Raw genomic sequence first — 18,798 nt, 5'->3', positions numbered from 1 at the left:
AACAGGAAGTATGCAATATCATATGTTACGTGTGAAGAGACACAATGCTGACTCTAAATAGACTAACATAATTAAGAATGCATTTTTTAGCCCTAGAGCAACCACTAAAAAGATACTAAGTAGAGGTATAAGTAAGAAGACAACAAAGGAAATAAAATAGAAAATACGAAATAATATTTTATTTTCCACAAAGAAGGCGGGAAAGAAGAAACAGAGAAGCAATGAAAATAAGAAATGACAAATGAAATCCAAATAGCAAGACATAGACATTAGCCTAACCACTTCAATAATTACATTAAATATAAATATACCAACCCTCCACTTAAAGGGCAGAGATTGTCATGCTGAAAAAAAAGCAAGACCCAACTATATGCTATTTATAAGAAAAGCATTTTAAATATAAAGGAATATATGGGTTAAAGTAGAAGGACAGAAAAAGCTGTACCCTGCAACTACATGATCCAGCAATTCTACTTTTTGACATATGTTCATAATAATATTTGAATGTAAATGTCCTTTGTAGGTTTATTCGTAATAATCAAAAACTGGAAATGATCCACTTGTCCATTAATAGTAAACAAATCGTGGTATATTCATAAATCCAATACTCAATAAAAAGGAACAAACTACTGATATGTGCAATAAAATAGGCAAATCTCAGACATTTGGCTAAGCAAAAAAAGCTAGATTCAAAAGATTACATAGTGTGTAATTCCATTTATATGAAATTTTAGAGCAAAGCTAATTTGTAGAGATACAGATCAGACTGATAGTTGCCTTGGGTAGGGAACTGGTGAGTAAAACTGACTGCAAAAGGGCACAAGAGAACTTCCTTCGATGATGGAAATGTTCTACTTCTTGATCAGAGTTCTAGCTATTACAGTTGCTAGTGAAACTAGCATCCAGTTGTATATGTTTGTCAAAAGTCATGGACCTGTACACTTAAAATATGTAAATTTTTGTGGCAATTTTACTTCAATAAAGTTTATTTAATTTCTTAAAAAATAAAGACAATTAAATGCTTCTCTTCTGTTTTTGCCATTACATCAAACTTCAACACATGCTCATTCAGGAAAGAAAGAAAAGAGAAGTGGAGAATTAGAACAAAATAGGAGTTCACCTCGGAAGAATTTAACTGTTCCCTACTCCTTGTCTATTCTGAATGTAGTCTTTGAATTACCATCCAATATCATTATTATTGTTACTAATCAACTTTGTTGATCTTCAGTAGCGTTTAGTTATCTAAAAATCTAGTTTTTAAAATTCTGCTGTGGATCAGGGAAGTTCAAAAACACAAAATACATTCTTGATATGGTTTGTATGTTTATCCCCTCCAAATCTCGTAGACATGTGATCCCCAGTGTTGGAGGTGGGGCTTGATGGGAGGTGTTTGGGTCAGGGGGCTGAATCCCTCTTGAATGGTTTGGTGCCTTTCCCCAGGTAATGAGTGAGTTCTCACTGTTGTAGTTCACAGGAGATCTGGTTGTTTAAAAGAGCGTGGCATGTCTCCCCTCCCTCTCTCTTGGTCCTTCTGTTGCCACATAACATGCCTGTTCCCCCTTCACCTTCTACTATGATTGAAGGTTTCGTGAGGCTCTCACCAGAAAGACAGATGCCTGCACCACGCTTTTTTTTTTCCTTTTTGAGACAAGGTCTTAGTCTGTCACCCAGGCTAGAGTGCAGTGGTGCAATTTGGCTCACTGCAACCTCTTCCTCCTAGGCTTAAGCAATCCCCCCAATTCAGCCTCCTGAGTAGCTGGGTGCACACCACTATGCCCAGTTAATTTTTGTATCATTTTTGGTAGAGATGGGGTTTCATCAAGTTGCCCAGGCTGGTTAAAATGCTTCTTGTACAGCCTGCAGAACCATGAGCCAAATTTTCTTTATAAATTACCCAGTCTCAGGTCTTTTATAACAACACAAAATGGACTAATACAGTTTTTAATCCAAGAAACATATCCAGCCCACAGAAAGTACACAGAATACAAAACTAGAAAGGGTTGAGTGTGCCTGTGCATTAGGTACAGCATCAAGGCAGGAGCTGGGAAGCAACCACAGTGACCTGTAAGCCTGTAAGTGCAGGTCCACGATCCAGCAGTATTTGTATTGCAAGCTTATGAATATGTGGAGAAAAGAGTTTGCAATCTGTAGATTCTATTGCTAATTTTTACCAGTCCAATGAGATATTTACAGTTTCACCATTATAAGTGAAACCAAGACTTAAATATTTTGCAATAGGGTCTGCCTTTTGAGTCTGTTCCATCCCATTCACCTCTCAGTGCCCTATGCCACTTACACCCGCAGCATCTGGGAAAATGATACAATTTACAGTTACTTAGATCCATTTTGACGGGCTTTACCTCAGACTGCTTTATGATTTATGGAAAAGCAGAATAAGGAAACCTTCTCACCTTTAAAGAATTCCACGTAGCTCAGCCTGAAGGCATTATTCCCCAGCGGTTTTTATTTCTTACCTTGCCATTTGTCCTCCAACTCATCTCCTTGGCACACAAACACACGCGCGCACACACACGTATGCATGCGAACAGATAAGGCTCCAAACTACCAAAATGACGAAGTGGGAGAAAAGATTGATTTATGAGGGCAATACAAGGGGTATAACTAGGAGATAATGGGGTGAAATTGAGCAAAGGGAAGTGTAGGCTGAATATCAAGAAACATTTCAACTCAACAGAGTGTGAAGCAAGCTCCCAGGAGAAGCCAGGGAAGCCCTATGGCTGGAAATCATTAAACACTCAACCATGGGAAATAACAGGTGGCCTGGCTGGTAGAAAAAAAGGGAGCAGGGGTGAAATTTACATTTCACTAAAATCCTAGAATCGCCTTGCTAAATAAGCCATTCTGTGAAGGATGAGAGTTCCATCTCTGTATTATCTTTCTCCCTCCCTGCCCCACCCTGACATACACCTCACAATCACCCATCTCCAATCCCACAATCTCCACACACCTTCCAACATGATGATTGAAACTAGGGGACTCTCCACACACCTTACAGGGACTTTGGGGCTCTAATTCACATTCATCCTCTCTCCAATTTCCCTTCATTTCCTACATTTTCTTTCACTAACCATTATTATTTATGCTAGTGCCCCACTAGCTTTCTCCAGGGAAAGCAGACACACATATGTTCACGCACACACACACACACACACACACACACAGTAGGTAGGAGGTAGATAGGAAGGTGGGTAGACAGGGGATTCACACTCTCTGTGGCCCTTGGATAGAGCTGGGCCAGTTACCCAGAATGACCAAAACAGTACTGCTAGATATTGAGAATTAGCTTATATTTCAGTGCCTTCTATTTTTAGTACTTTGATACTCCTTTACGTTCCCACATTGAACCTGGTCAAAAGCTAAAAATGCCTACAACTAGAACACAACTCTGCACAAACCTTGCAGCCAGAAAGTTGTCCCAGAAGAAAAGCTGACAACTCCAGTCATATGCATGATAAGGCTGAGGCAGGTTGCCAAACCCTCCTGCTGTGAAGATGGACAAAGGGACCAGAAAAAAATCACGATGATGCTCTGATTTCAAAGCCAGGTGAGGCACCGGATTGGGTGTGACCTTTTGTTTCTGAGTCTGAGGTGTAAAGTTCTGTGGGATAGGATGGAGGATATAAACTGTGGGGAGCATGACTTGTTAGTCTAGAGAAGTTAGGGACAGGACAGCCACCTCAGTGGCTGAGGTAGATCAGCATAAACTGCCCTTAAACTTGACCCACTGGGAAGTGGTGGCCGAGGCATGCAGCATTCACAGCATCAAACCCAGGGGACCATCACTGCAGATTTCCAGTCTGTTAGCGTCCTAAGGACAAATGAAAAGTGTCACTTCTAGATCTACGTGTGTGCAAACCGTGGTAGCCGAAGGCTGAAAACAACTAAACATAAGATTGAACGCTGATCAGGTGAGAATGAAAATGAGGCCCAACTGTGACTAATTCTATGCTGGCTCCTGTAGCACAGTGTCTGCTAAGGACAACTGGAAAAGCTTAAATGTTAGCATGTTACTGCCCTCTCCTGGGCAAAAGGTCAAAGTCGGTACAAATGTGTGAGTCATAACTTGTTCAAGTTTGTGTGCCCCATAGCAGTTAATCTTTAATCCACTCTTTTACAAGGCTTTGAGAAAAGGTGTGCTTTTACTGTCTTCCACATGCAAACCTCTCTCCATGACCACCACCATGTTACTTTTTCCATTGGAACCAAGGGCTTCTGAGATCCCAGACTTCATCGGGGGTCATAAGTAATTGTGGGAAAGGGATTAGCATCATTTGCCGGAAGAACTGATATGACAGGGGTGGGGAGGACAGCACAGAACTTCAGAGCTGATCAACTTTTTAAGCAAGAACCCCCTTTTTCTGTTTATTGCCCTGCAATTGTTCTAGGCAATTCTGGGTCTGAGAAAAATTCCTCCTACAATCTTCATCCCACTACATACTATGTCTATACTTCAGCCTCAGGCCCAGGCACTAACTATTTGGGAACCTAACTTGTACAACTGAATAATGTAATTAAATGTAACTCATTCCAAATATTAAGGGCTAGAATGTCTTCTCAAAATTAATGAAAACTCAAATCATTTGGAAATAATTATTTCACGACTTTTAGTTGCTGTACAAATAACATTTTAACAGAAGATACATATGAACAAGTAAAATAAAATGAGGCAAATTAATTAACGATATCCTAATAGGCCTAAGTTAGGTAATCATCTATTTTCTATAAAGTTCCCAAGTAAGTTACTTATTTCCAACTCTTCATTCATACAAAGTACAAATGTATATAAATTAAAATAATTCAAATTAGTGGGAGTTTAGAATACAGTATCTTTCAGGAGAGACAATAATCACTTTAAAGGATTGTCATCCTCAACAAATGTTTATCCAGAGCCTGCTAGGTACACAGCACTATATGGGAGAGACACAGCACAATCTCATTATCATGTCTCCCCGTGAGGATAAATTGCAGAAAATCCTGAAAGCCACTCTTGGAGTTATCTTGCTTGGCTGGCACTTTGATCACCTCCTTGACCGCTCTGGTCACTCAGAGGCCCTCCCATCATGGTTCATGGAGAAAAGCATCTCTTTAGCGGCAGGTGGTGTGGGGTGGGGGTGGAGCAAGGGATGCCACAGGGAATGAGGGGACCTGACTTCTAGCCTTAGAGCAGCCACTGCTCCCGTCTGATAAGACGGGAGTGCACCCCCAGGCACTTCTCAGTAGATGTGCCTGCCTGTGCAACAGCACTTCAGGAAAAGTTCACTTAATTCTCACAACAGCCCCGTAGGTGGATCTTCTTATTACTCCACCATTTTAAGGATGAAAAAGGAGAAGTGTACAAAATTTAAGCATTTTGCCCAGTTACAAAACCTTAAGAAATAGAGTCAGGATTCAAACGCAAGGCTCTCTGAGTCATAACTTCACATCTGAAATGGAATCAACCCATCAGGCTTGCTATTTTCCTGACAGTAATTTGTTTACATAAAGGATCCTGAAGTCAGATGATGTCACACTCCTACTCAAGATTCTCCACTGACTCCCCCATTGAATTTAGAATAAAATCCAAGCTTTTGTTGTGGCCTTCAAAGCCCTATGGGAACTGGCCCTTGACTACCTCCGTGATCTCATCTCTCCCACATCTGCTCCATTCGCCAAGCCCTAAGCATGGCCTCCTTGTTTTTTCTTTAACAAACATGTACATTTCTACTCCAAGGTCTTTGTATTTGTTGTTTCCTCAGCCTGAGACGCTCTCATCCCGAAGAACTACATTCCCACCTCTTCATTTCATTTATGCCCCTCTGCTCAATGTCACCTTATCCAAAAGGCCTTTCCTGGCCCCTCTACCTAAAATAGAAACTTCCGTCACTGTCTAGCCCCTCACCTATAGTCCATTTTATTCGCAGTACTCATCACTCTCATCTATGATCATATTCGCATCTCTGTTTATTGTCTCTCCCATTACAATGAAAGCTTCAGGAGGCAGTGACCGGGTCTCGCCTGCTTACTGATGTATCCCAAGCACTAGAACAGTTCATGGCACATAGTAGACGCTCAATAAATACCTACTGAATTAATGAATAAATAAATGAGCATAAATCACTTTTTCAATATATCCAGATTTGAGTACTTTGTTTCATTTGTAAAACAAATCTAGAAAAGACAATCTCAAATTTATGTGGATGGGCCTATTCATTACCCAATTTATCTAATTTCATCCATTTCTGTCTAGGTCTTATATCATTCTCCAAATCTGAAACATCCTGTTTTGAACTGCCACCCTTTCCTTCCTATAAGTGCCTTCCATGATTTCCTAAAACCCTTCTTTAACCACATATTGTTGAGGAGAGGTAATATTTCAAAGCCACTATCTCAGTCATACAACCCAACATTTCACACTTCACACAAGTCTAAATCACCAAATGACTCCTGCTACAGATAGAATCCTTGTCCCTGCCCCAAGGTAGCTTCCCAACAGAAGCAGAGCTGTGTGTACGTCTACTTGAGATGCTTCTCCCAGCTGGCTGGCCTGCTGTCCACCTCTTGCTCTGTAGCCAGATTCTTGCAAAGCTCCATGTACAGAGACACACTTACTAAGATGCCTTTGAGGAAAATGGTAACAGCAGCTCCAGTTATTCAGCATCTTTGTATTTTACATCTACTTCCTCTAGTCCTCCAAACTCTGCATGGTAGGCCTCCTACTTCTCATTTTACAAACAATTAAAGTGAGCATCAGAAAAGTGCAACAACTTGACCAAGGCCAAGAAGTAAGTTAGGGGCAGGGACGTGAACCCATTACTGACTGGAGTCCAAAAAAGAAATATTTCTTATAGTTTTAACATAGAAATATAAAGGCTTTCACCTAATTAATCAAGTATTTTTCATCAATTGACTATATGTCTCAGACCATGACAGGTAATCTAGAATACAGAAGAAATGTGGAAGTTCCCAGCTGAGAGGGAGAGCTATGGGCTATTGATTCAGTTATCTATTTTCTTACATGCTTACGGCTTTAATTTTTTTAAGTTCTGGACTGTTGGTTAAGTTAATTTGTATGATTCCTGTAAACCATGAGTTGTTTATCATAAATCACTTCTCAGATGGCTACAGCTAGAAAAATAAACTGCTTTTCTAGGGTAATGTGCTTTTTAAGAATAGAGTAGTTCAACAGAAGTTCCTAAGTTGACACTAATCATAAATAGGGCCTAAAAGTTCAGGGTCTAAACAAATTGTGGCAGGCCAAAGATGAAAAACACAAAGCAAACATACAGGCCCACAAAGCAAAATGCAACTAAGCACCTGCTACTCTTCTCGTTCCAGATCCTTAATCCATTGAATGTATCATTGTTATGACATTAGAAAGAGTGAGAAGTGGCAGGGTGGTAAGCATTTTTATGAGGTGTTACAATGTTTTAACTAACCTACACCTCCTTCTGAAGGCTTTGTTTTCTGTATCACTCCAGATCCCTGTTACAGTGCAGGATGTTACTGCTTGAGTCTGGCTCTGCCTGTGTGATCCTGGAGAAAGATTATTTAGGAGCTACCTACCGCTGCTGATACGAGAACCTTGGTCTTACCTGGTAGAACAGTGATAAGTTCCTGTGAATACAATGGCAGCAGATTTTCTATAGACCACTTCCACTGTTTGCTCTCCAGAGCTAGCCTTTTCATAGAGCACAGAGGGCAGCACCAGTACCTACCTGTGTGTACAAATCCTACAGTGAGATGGGTTGTATTAAGAGTCAATGAGGGGTGATCTCTTGGCTTCAGAAGCAACAGTACAAAGGCAGTCACTAAAGCAGGTCAGTCTAACCCCAGCTGAAGTCTGTGAGACATGGGAACATAAACAACTAGTTCTTCACCTGATTGATTTCAGAGGCAATAGAGTCTGATGCAGTCATACTTGGAAGTGAACCATCTATTACTACATTTAATTCCAAGGAATGACTACAGATGCCAAACAGGGCAGCCTAGGATGCCAAGCCACTGCTCGTATTATAACAAAAGTGCATATTATAACAATGCAAGAAAATGGAAGAACAAGCCTCATTTGGGAACAGAAGTAGCAGCTCTGTGGGAAATTCCAGAGTATGATGTAGACCACCCCATGGAGAGATAATGAGTGAAAATATTGATGGGTCAAAAGAGGAAACAAGGACAGTCCAGTGATGAAGTTAGTATAAATACGTAAATTCTGTGTGTGGAGGGGGTAAATGATGTCTTCAAACTTGTTTGCTCAGTTACCCACTAAAAGGATTCTTAAAAATTTGTTTTAGGCTGATACCTAATTTTGTCCATCATAATCTAAATGGTTACAAAGTATATAATTTCTGGCATAAAATAAATACTAATATTTTAAAATAAAATTACTTCACCACTCTTTCAAATTATTCCATGGAATATAAAGACCATAGTAACTTTATATCTACCACCATCCATTTTTAAAATATAAGATTAACCCTTTTTTTAAGTTATACATTTGATATCATTCCTTCTTTTCCCTGACATTGAATTTCTCTTCCATCTCCCCCAGAAAATTTCATTGTAATGTAATATATAGGTTACATTATATACATGATGCTTGAAAGTATTTTACTGGTCACTATTACACTTCTTTGCAACCACAATATATATCTATAAGTTGAAGTTTATAATTTTTTTTATTTCCTGTAATCATAGGTGTTTAAGTGTTGTTTTCTGGATTGAGATAGTGTTACAATAATTATTTGTAAACATTTGGTGAAAATAAAATAACCACACTAATTTCGACAGACAAGTATTAAACATAAATAGTAAAATCTAATTACATTTTATGATATATGTATTTTACCACAGTTTAAAATATATAAAAATGTATTATTAGGACTGTATCTTTTAATAAGCTGGAGACAGAGATAGTCTATGGTTCTTGATGAAAGGATGCTTCTCCTAACACAAATATTTCCAATTATCCCTTTATGTGACCCTTAGAAGTGTTTTCACCTTTGAGCGGTGCATATAGTAAAATTTGGGTAAGTGAGAGGTGTGATTTTCTTTGGTAAGGAGAGAAAAGAGCAACCATGAAAGGGGAGGTGACACTTTCTCTAGCAGATGGATTTTAGGAAAGAATATAGTAGGAAACTGATGATCTGAACATTAAGTCCCTTAAAATGATCCATGCCTTCATACTGCTTTGAATGTCTTCATGTACTCACAAAGGTATCTATTCTCCAGTTTGTTGCTGTGTTGCAGAACTTCTGAAACACTGTAGACCTGTTGCTTTTCCCACTGACTGTGGTCTGGTCAGTGTAGCTAATAAACCATGAAGTTGCATGTATGTATCCCCTCACTGTCTACATCACTACTAATAGGAAAAAACTGAGGCTCGCCATGTGAATTGTCCTTGGATTATAGCAAGGTAGGCTGCATGTTACTTTCTTCTCCTCATTATCTTCCCATAGGGATGAGTCAGCAGCTTGGTCCAGCAAGCAGCAAAACCCATGAACCAGCCTTTGCCAGGGCAGTTGTAACATAGCTCGGACAGTCATGCTTCACCTCACTGGAGAAATGTGGCCCACAAAGGGAAAAAAAGACAATCACAACCCCATACACGTGGTTTTCCCATACATCCAGTCGCAATCCTATCCACATCCTGCAACAGAATGTTTCAACATCCCCATGGGTATTCTACGTCGTATATATTCTTACGTTTTCAATAATCTGTTCCATCCTCTCCTTTTCAACTTGAAACCCTAGCATCAAAAGTGGCTGTTGATCTGATAGGACCCCACCTTTGGCTGTGGCTCATTTTCCAGCTGCAGCCCAAATCTTCCAGTGATGACACGAAGCTATCACCATGGCAACCATCACTGACACACAGTGCAAAGCTGAGGATGAAGCATGAGTTGTTCTCTAACTCACTTCCATAATGTTAAACCACGCTGTAGGCTTTAACCTACCACCCTCTGGGTTTACTGTCCTGTCCCAGAACCAGAGAAGCAGCCCATTTTTAAACTGAAATTGTTCTTTCACTCTCCTCAGGACCTCTCCATAAGAAAACAATGGGAAAGGTGACCATACTGCCACCTAGGCCCTGAAAGTATGGTATTTACTCGCTCAAAACCCAAGAATGTTGCAGTTAATTGTAGAAAAAGTGCTGTCAGGGAAGGATAAGATGGTATCTAAAAGTAGCACATGCATAAATATGATACAAAATGTCAACTTGTTGTCTAATAGCTACAAGAAAGAAGGTTCTAGGGCAAATATAACCACATTGCCTCATAGAAAAAGCCTAAAGAAAGTCTCTGCCAGGGGGGATCCTTGGGGTAAATGCTTTCTTTTCATAAGGATCAATCCAACCCTGCCCCATATGTTTAAATGCTAAATTCAAAAATGGGCTGCGATGAAAGAACAACAAACCTTTGTTAGCCCTCTGGGGGGACTAAAGATGCTGAGATGTGCGCCTTGCTGAAAGAGCACTGTAAATAGCAAGGAAGTCCTATTTTTCTTTGCTAGAGATAAAGCACAGTCTCACAGATTTGGGTCTTAGATTTTTTTATATATATCCTCTCAAATTCATTTTTGCCAGAGTCATCCGGTTCTGCTCTGATGCCAAAGATTTCAACACAGTTGGTGGTGGCAGAGCCAACACTGGTGACTTAACAAAGACTATTCATTCAAAAGCCACATTTCTGAAGAGAAGAGACCTGGATTCTGCAAGGAGCAACTGTACCTCTAATTACAAAATTTCTGAAATTCCCCTAAATGTAGGTTACATTAATCCCATCAGCATGCCAAGGATGGTGTGTCTTGATTTACTTTTGAGTAAAGACTCAAAAGTTGTGGTGCGGAGACATCCAGAATGTAAGGAAGGTAACTGGTGACTAATGGGAATTCCATGGACAGATGGGCCATTTAGAGTCACCGGCACCTTGGTCCCTCTAAACTGATGGGCAGCCACTCAGAAAACCCAGGAACCACAAACTCGCCAGACTACTGCAGACTGCTTTTTCTCTGAAAGAACTAAGTTCTTGGGAAAGGAGGGAAAGCAGTCTTAAGAGGGTGTTCCCAGAGGTTCTACTACTTTCCCTGCATCTCAAGTCCTCAGCAGGGGCAGGCCATTAGTCCCTGCAGCAGGTGATAGCAGAATTATCTGTGTGGTTGCCGGACTTTGGAGGGACCATTGCTTCAACCCTAAGAGTGCCCAGAGATCCAAATCAGGGCTGAATCCACTGCCTGAAGAACCCATAGTTTCTGGACAGAATTGAGGGGAGAAGGGAGGTGCTGGTTTGCATTTCAGCCTGGACAACAAGCAAACCTCAGCTAAGTAAAAGAGTTAGTAGAGACATCTCAGAAGATTCTGGTTGCTATGGAGATGTCTCAAACAGAGTTTCCAATCTTTCCAACTCCTAGGCCCTCCCACATCCTCCAGACCCTCTGAGATCAAAGGCAGAAACTTCCCTCTCCCTCTTCCTGCCTCTTCTCTCCAGGGCTGCTACAGGTTTCCAGGACCCTTAATCTGAACACTCAACCAGAGGGACAACAGGGCCTCCTGGAGTCCTTTAAGTGTGAAAGCTGCCGTGGCATTCGGCAATCAGCTCAAAGCCACCGACATAAGGTGCTTCAACTGTAAGGGACTCTATGGCCTTATGATCAATATAACATCTACACTGCCATTAGCCTCTACAAGAGGGTGTCAGGTATTACGTAGTGGACGTACTATTGTTAACAAACCATTTCATTTACATACATGTTCTAGTATTATAGAGGAAGATCACAAACCACGATGCCAAGAAGTTGCATTCAATATAATGTATATTGATGGGCCATGAGACACAGATGGATACAGCCTAAAGGGAATCAGCAAAATACCCACTTTTAGATACGTACCAGGCAGTACTGTGTTTGCAGTACAGAAGCCTGCAAGAACAAAACCAATCAAATTTATGTTTATTATGAACTTTATGCACGTAAGCACTGTGATTCTCCAAAATATACTAAATTCATTAAGGAGGAACTCAAAAGAGAGCAACAAAAAGTAGTAAACGTTAGAGAACAGGCATTTAAATTACCTTTGATCATGATGTCGATTACAGAACCTAAGAAGAAAAAATAAGAGACAACCAGAGGAAAAAGAAAAGTTACCACTTTAAGGGGAAGATATTGATCAATTTGCTATTTCTACTGAGGCTAAGGAATGGTTTTATACGCAGAGGGAAAATCATTGGATTAATCTATGGAAGAATAGCAAGTCAAAATAGGGGATCACACACAAGAAGTTACAAAAAAGGTTATAAAGTATTCCTCCTTATTAGAAATCATTTAAACAGAGTAGATGAATCAACCCAAGAGTGTTTACTGAGACCCCAGCCCAGGCCCAGCCCCATGGACTGTAGCATTGGGGTTGTAAGTGGGAGCTCTATAGTCAGATTTACGTGCCTTCAAATCCCAGTTTGGTCACTTATGGGCTATGCAATCTGAGGCAAGTTATTTCATCTCTTTAAGTTTATTCCTTATTTGGAAAATAAGGATGATAAGAGTACTTATCTCATTAAATTATTATGAGGATTCAGTGAGAACATACATGGAAAAGCATTTAGCTTGCTAAGACGTGCTCAATAAATTCTTGCTATTATTGTTTCTTATATTTGACTCCTTGCCTATCTAAAAATTCTTGGCCTAGGGTTCTCATTTGCCAGATCACAATGAACAATGAAGAAATAAAGAAAAGGAGTGCTGAGATGCCTCAGATTCCTGCACGACAGTAAATACCCTTTGCTCCCTGAGCCTACTCTCATGGCTCTGACTCATGCTTTGGGCACAATTCCTTAAAAAGAGTTTCCACTTCAAGCTTATGGAGAAAAATAAGTTTTAGGTAAAATATTACTTTGGTAAAGCAGTTCAACCAAGGGCCAGAATTTTAATACTGCCAGAATCCCTATCAGAAATAAATTCAACATGGAACGACAGGCCTAGCCACCTACAACATAGAAAAAAGCTAAGTTTGACCAGGGAAGAGAAAAATGAAGGACAAAATCTCCAATCCAGAAGTGGTGCTTCTAGAGACAAAAATTTCATACACCTCCCACTCCCTTGTGAACATTCCAAGAAGAGCAAGGCCAAGAGAGAACAGTGATGTGGCCTGCCAGATCAAATAGCAGCACACCCAGTTGAATTTGAACTTCCATGATAAATATCAAATAATTTTAGTATAAGTATGCAAATATTACAATATTTGAAACATACTTCTACTAAAAAATTATTGTTTATTTGAAATTCAAATTTAATTGAGTGTCTAATTCACTAAATCTGACAACCCTAGATATAGTACAGGGAACCTCCTGTATGCAGACTGACTGAGGCCAGAAATGAAATAGAAACACTGAAAAAACCCAGAGTGATCCCTGAGCAGTCTCTGCCTGGTAGACAAGCTAGAGAGCATTCATTCCAGGGAAGGATGGGAACCCTGCAGCCTGAATAGGAAAATCCAATGTAAAAACCATTTAGCCTAAATGTAAGGGTGAAGAAGTCCCCTTGGGCAAATTAGCTTGTCTTGTTAACAGGATATTCAAGTCAAATAATCCAGTCTGTTTGTAGAAAGCTTACTGCATCCAAAAGCCAAACACATGCAATTCATGGTTGGTAGAGCTGTATAATTGCACCCATTTGTCAAAACTCTAGGAAAACTTCATGGACACTTAGCATCCATACCACAGGCTCCCACACACACTGTATTTACTTCCATCACAGCACTCACCACACAAAATATGATTACCAATTTATCTGTCCATCTCTCTCTCTAGACTGTGAGCTTCTCAAGAGTGGAGACAAGATCTAATTTTTCTGTGAAACCACAGCCCTAATAGCAAATGGCCACCACACTATATAGCTGGTTAACCTGTGTGGCTTCTGTAAGGGAAACAGGAAGAAGGGGATAAATAGATTTTATTGGTAATAAGTCAAGAAAGAGAAGAGGGGAGAAAAAGAAAGAAAAAGAAAGTTATTATTATTAATTGCTTGCAATAGATTAGATACATTTATCTGTACAGGTCTTATACATAAGCACACTTAATATATCAAAAGTGGATCTGTGTATATATAGCAGTAAGAGGGAAAATTATTAAAGATTTTTCTGGGGTTTTTTTTTGGTTGGGTTGTGAAGAAAGAAGTCTGCATGTATATGATGATATAAAAATAAAAATGTATATAAGGACCTTAAGGATGTGTCTATATGTGCATGTCAGGTGCCCACACGGAATACGTTAGAGCTTCCGTAAAGGAAGTGAGAGATATTAGAAAAAAGACTCAACCCAATTCTCTTTCTAAAAATATTAAGATCTCTGAAGCACTCGATTCTAGAATCAGCTCTCAATAACAGTCCCCGTTGTGTTAATGAAACTGTAACTCATCTTACCCACTCACCTCTACACCGTGTCCACAGGAATCCACAAATTAGGATATAGTTAGCGACGGTCCTCCTGAATGGCATTACAGAAATGAAACTAAAATACTCTGAAAGCCTAATACTGCTTCAGGAAAATCTCCACCCTGTTTAGGAGCCGTGTGTTCTATCCCATGGAACCTCTCCTCCTATGTTTCCTCTCTCTCCTTCCTGCATTCCTCCGGTGAGAACCTCGCTATCTGTACTTCCCCTCTCTATCACTTACCCCCGTCTTTCTTTTTCATAGATTTTTAAAAACTATTTAAAAGATCCTGAATATCAAAGTCTGTCTTCTTCTGGCCATGTATTTAAGGTATATAATGGCATGTGGTTTCCAATCCCCCAGGAGCTGGGCATGAAAATAAAATGTTAGAACTTCTATCTACATTTATTTTTATCTCACCCATTTTTAATTTCTGTTTTTTTGTGTGTGCTTTATAATGAACACAACATATTAGACAGTATACACATATAATTATGTACTAAATAAACACGCTGGTCATTGGCATTCCAGTTCTGCAGGGCTGCATAACAAACCACCCCAAAACTTGGTAGCATAAAATAACAACCAGTTTATTATGCTCACCAATTCTGAGGGTTAGGAGTTTGGATAGGGCACAGCTGGAATCGTTTGATTCATTTCCATGACTTTTGGAGTCTCAGTTGAGAAGACCCAAGCATCTGGGAAGTGACTCCAGGGATGCATGCTAGAATCATCGGAAACTTCTCAACTTACATGGCTGACACCTGGGCTCAGCCAGGACCACTGACCAGAGTACCTACACATGACCTGTCTGTGTGGCTTCTCACAGCATGGCAGCAGGGATGTCCAAAGGACAAATGAACAGAGGGAACCAGATAGACGCTGCATGGCCTTTTCTGACCTGGCCTTAGAAGTCACCTAGAGCCATGCTCTCCATACTCAATTAGTCAATGCAATTATGAAGCTGCCCAGATACGAGGGGAGGGGGCTAGACTCTCCACACCATGATGTGCAGTAATGACCAGGTCACATTGCAGAGGAGAATGTGGGATGGGAGAGACTGTTGTAGTTACCTTTGGAAAATAATCTACACCAATTTGCCTATTCACTCTGAGATCTGTCCCCCATCCCTTCTCTTTACTGCTCTTTATTGCAGAAAGCAAAAACCTTGCAGACCACATTTCCGAGCCTCCTGTGCCAAATAGATTCTGGCTAGGATTTACCAATGGAGATACTGCCAAGAGATGGTGGGGGTGCTGGAGAGAGGAGAAGCTAGAATATATCTCCCCCTTTCTCTCTGCTTTGGTCAGCATCTTCCCAGGAGCTATATCTCCTCTCTGACTGACATTCTCTGCCAGGCAGCCACCACTTGTTCCATTCTCAGTGGACAAGTTCTACCTTGTTCCCTGTGACCCAAAGGTTCGCACTGGCTTCCTACTTTGCTGATCTGGGGTTGCACATGGGGTTGGCCATGCCCCATTTAGCTTTCAGCTCTTCTTATCCCTTTTTCCCTGATTCCCAGCATTAAATTGTCCCTTTTGAATTACCTAGTATGGGCTGTTTTCTTCACTGTATAATAATATACACAGACTAGGGATAAAAACCCCCAAATGTTTTACTCATCAAAATGTGGGATTTGAAAGGCATGTAGACCATTGACATAGTTTCAAAACCTTGGAATGGGAGTCAGGCTGCCTGAGTTCTGGCCCTGGACCAGGCATAGCTACGTACTTTGGTATTTGCTTAGCCCATCGGCCTTAGTGTACTCAGCCACAAAATGAGTTGTCCTCTTTGGTGCTAACATTCTGTGATTCTATCTTTCAGATATAATCTGCCTACTAGGTCTGGGCCTAACCCACAATGGCATTGATTCTGAACGTCTCACCTCAGCACTAAAAAATATCTCAGCACAAACAAACAAACGTAATTTGCTACATGATTCAACAAAGGGTGCTGGCCAGGTTAGAGATACTAGAGCCATCTCCACCGTAACAATTGGCCCTGACGTTTGACCTGAGGTTGAGACAGGAAGGATGGGGCCAGCACATCAGGTTAGTGTGGGAGCTCAGAGCACTTCTGCCTCCTCAGCTTTAGATAAAAGCAAGACAGCACTGGTCATCAGCCTCTTACAAGTAAATCTGGCCATCTGCAGACTGAGTCCTATCCAAGTTCAGGGGAACCACTGGGTGACATTCATATGAAAGTGCTGTAATCCCAGCACTTTGGGAGGCCGAGGTGGGTGGATCACTTGAGGTCAGGAGTTCAAGGCTAGCCTGGCCAACATGGTGAAACACCATCTCTACCAAAAATATAAAAAATTACCTAGGTGTGATGGTGCACACCTGTAATCCCAGCTACTCTGGAGGCTGGAGCAGGAGAATCACTTGAACCTGGGAAGTGGAGGTTGCAGTGAGCCGAGATCTTGCCACTACACTCCAGCCTGGGTGACAGAGTGAGACTCTGTCTCAAAAAAAAAAAAAAAAAAAAAAAAAGAACAACTTTTTCTTCTTTGAAGGGACAAAAAAAAAAATCTTATGACACAAAAGGAACATAATTTGTCGCAAAAGGGAAGAAAAATTGTGCAATTGAGCCCTCCAATTATACCATCACAGGGAATAGCTTTAGAGAAATGCTTTCATTATAGAGCTGATAGAAACAGGGACAAAGTCATGTGGTTGCCCTTTTTTAGGCACATAAATGAGCCTTCACTCAATGTACCCATCCTTTGTCTCTTTTCTATTCCAGGAGAAGAAGATTTGACAAAATTGATCATGCATTTAACAAAACATCTTTTAAGATATATGAAGTAAATAAAATATTATAATAAACTATAAACAAATGTGACCACACATTTTCAGGTCAAATATTCTATTTGATTGGATATTATTTGAGGCAAATGGGTTACCTATTTATCTAGACCTAGCATTCCTTGTTGGCAGAGAGATTTTCATGTTATTTCTTGTAGCAGGGTCTGACCTATAGATAAACCTAAGTACTATTCAGAAACACAAGTTGGCAAAATGCGAATCCAAAACCAAAATCTGAAAGTAATATCAAAGATGCCAAAAGACTAACAGAAAGGACAGAAGACTCACCACACATCTGCAGCAGACATAGAATCTTGCCTAAATCGTTATGTTGGCTCTATTTGAATAGGGTAGAACCTGTGAGGCATTCAAATTCAAAACTTTACTTCGATGATTTCAAGGAGCAAGAAACAGCTGAACCGGTTCTAACTGAAGCAAAATGTCCTTATTCTACTCAGCTAAAGTTAGTTATGCATCCAAATAATTTTGAGATGAAATGAGCAGAATTCATCATGTACACTGGAGCTGGCTTCTTCACTTAACTCAATTCCACCTTTGGGCCTATATATGGCATACAATACTTTGAAACTACAGAACAAGTATAAAAGGCAAATGAGGAGATAAAGGTAAGCAGCCAGTGGTTTCAATTAAGAAACAAAGAACCATCCCATTTAATGTGCCTGCTGTATGCAATGCACTTTTCTAGAGTACGTGTAGTGTGAAGATCAAGAAGATGCAGCCTGGCTCTCCAGGGGGCCCCAGCTGCATGGTGGCACCAGACACGTATATTAATAACTTGCAAATAAGACAAGGGTGACAGGGGCCATTGAGAATACAGAGTGATACGTAAGAAAGCAGGAGAGAAAAATGCGTCCCGTTTGAAGGATATGGGAAGGCTTCCTAGAGGAGGTGAGGTTGCAGCGACACCTTGAAGAACCTAGTTGCAGAACTTTGGCAGTGCTGGGATGGAGTAGGGCATATGTCTGACTGAAGGCAGGAATGGCCTGAGCAAAGCCAAAGAAGTGTGTCAAGGGCATGCACTAAGTGCACGAATGAGATGGAGCAGAAAGAGGAGGAAGCAATGCAGTGGGCAGGAGGCGACAAAGGCCATGAGAGACGAAGCACGGACGCCCAGGCACGCTGTGGAGGAAAACAAGGACTTCGTTCTGCACGTAATAATGAGCCATTAAAGGCTTCCGAGGAGGCAGATGTGATTAGATCTCTGATTTAAATGACAACTCGTGGCAATTTGAGTTATGTTCTTAAAATCTACATTCCTCAGAGAAAATTTTGCAAAAATCTCTTATCAGGGCAATAACGCTTTCTCTCTGTCACAGCTGCCCTAAATGCTCCTACCCTCATTCTGCTCTAAAAGCTTCTGTGTGAAAACAAGCGCCTTTCTCTCCAAGTCGTTTCCTCCAACTGTTCGTTCCGTATGGACTCTGGGTACCCTGTGTGGGCTCACATCTGTCTGCCCAGCAACGAGCCGCATCATCACGAGCATACCTGGAGGGTCTTGTGGGGACTCACCAGTAAGCCCATGAGCCACAGAACAAAACTTCCATTTCCCTGTA

General features: G+C 40.7%; 1 protein-coding gene across 4 annotated transcripts in view; it reads right to left on the bottom strand.

Annotated features, from left to right (window-relative positions):
- Positions 1–18,798, bottom strand: part of GRIN2B (glutamate ionotropic receptor NMDA type subunit 2B) — a 418,101-nt gene that overhangs the window by 374,051 nt on the left and 25,252 nt on the right. The window contains exon 1 of one of the 4 annotated variants that reach the window (XM_055280576.2): positions 7,593–7,684. The exons of the other annotated variants lie outside the window; for them this stretch is intronic. The gene's annotated coding sequence lies outside the window, so the exon portion shown is untranslated. Of the gene's footprint in view, positions 1–7,592; positions 7,685–18,798 lie in introns of those variants that run through there. 4 annotated transcript variants of the gene reach the window in all.

This window comes from Symphalangus syndactylus, chromosome 5, assembly GCF_028878055.3.
Source record: "Symphalangus syndactylus isolate Jambi chromosome 5, NHGRI_mSymSyn1-v2.1_pri, whole genome shotgun sequence".
Lineage (NCBI taxonomy): Eukaryota > Metazoa > Chordata > Mammalia > Primates > Hylobatidae > Symphalangus > Symphalangus syndactylus.
This window is presented reverse-complemented; position numbering and strand designations above follow the sequence as displayed.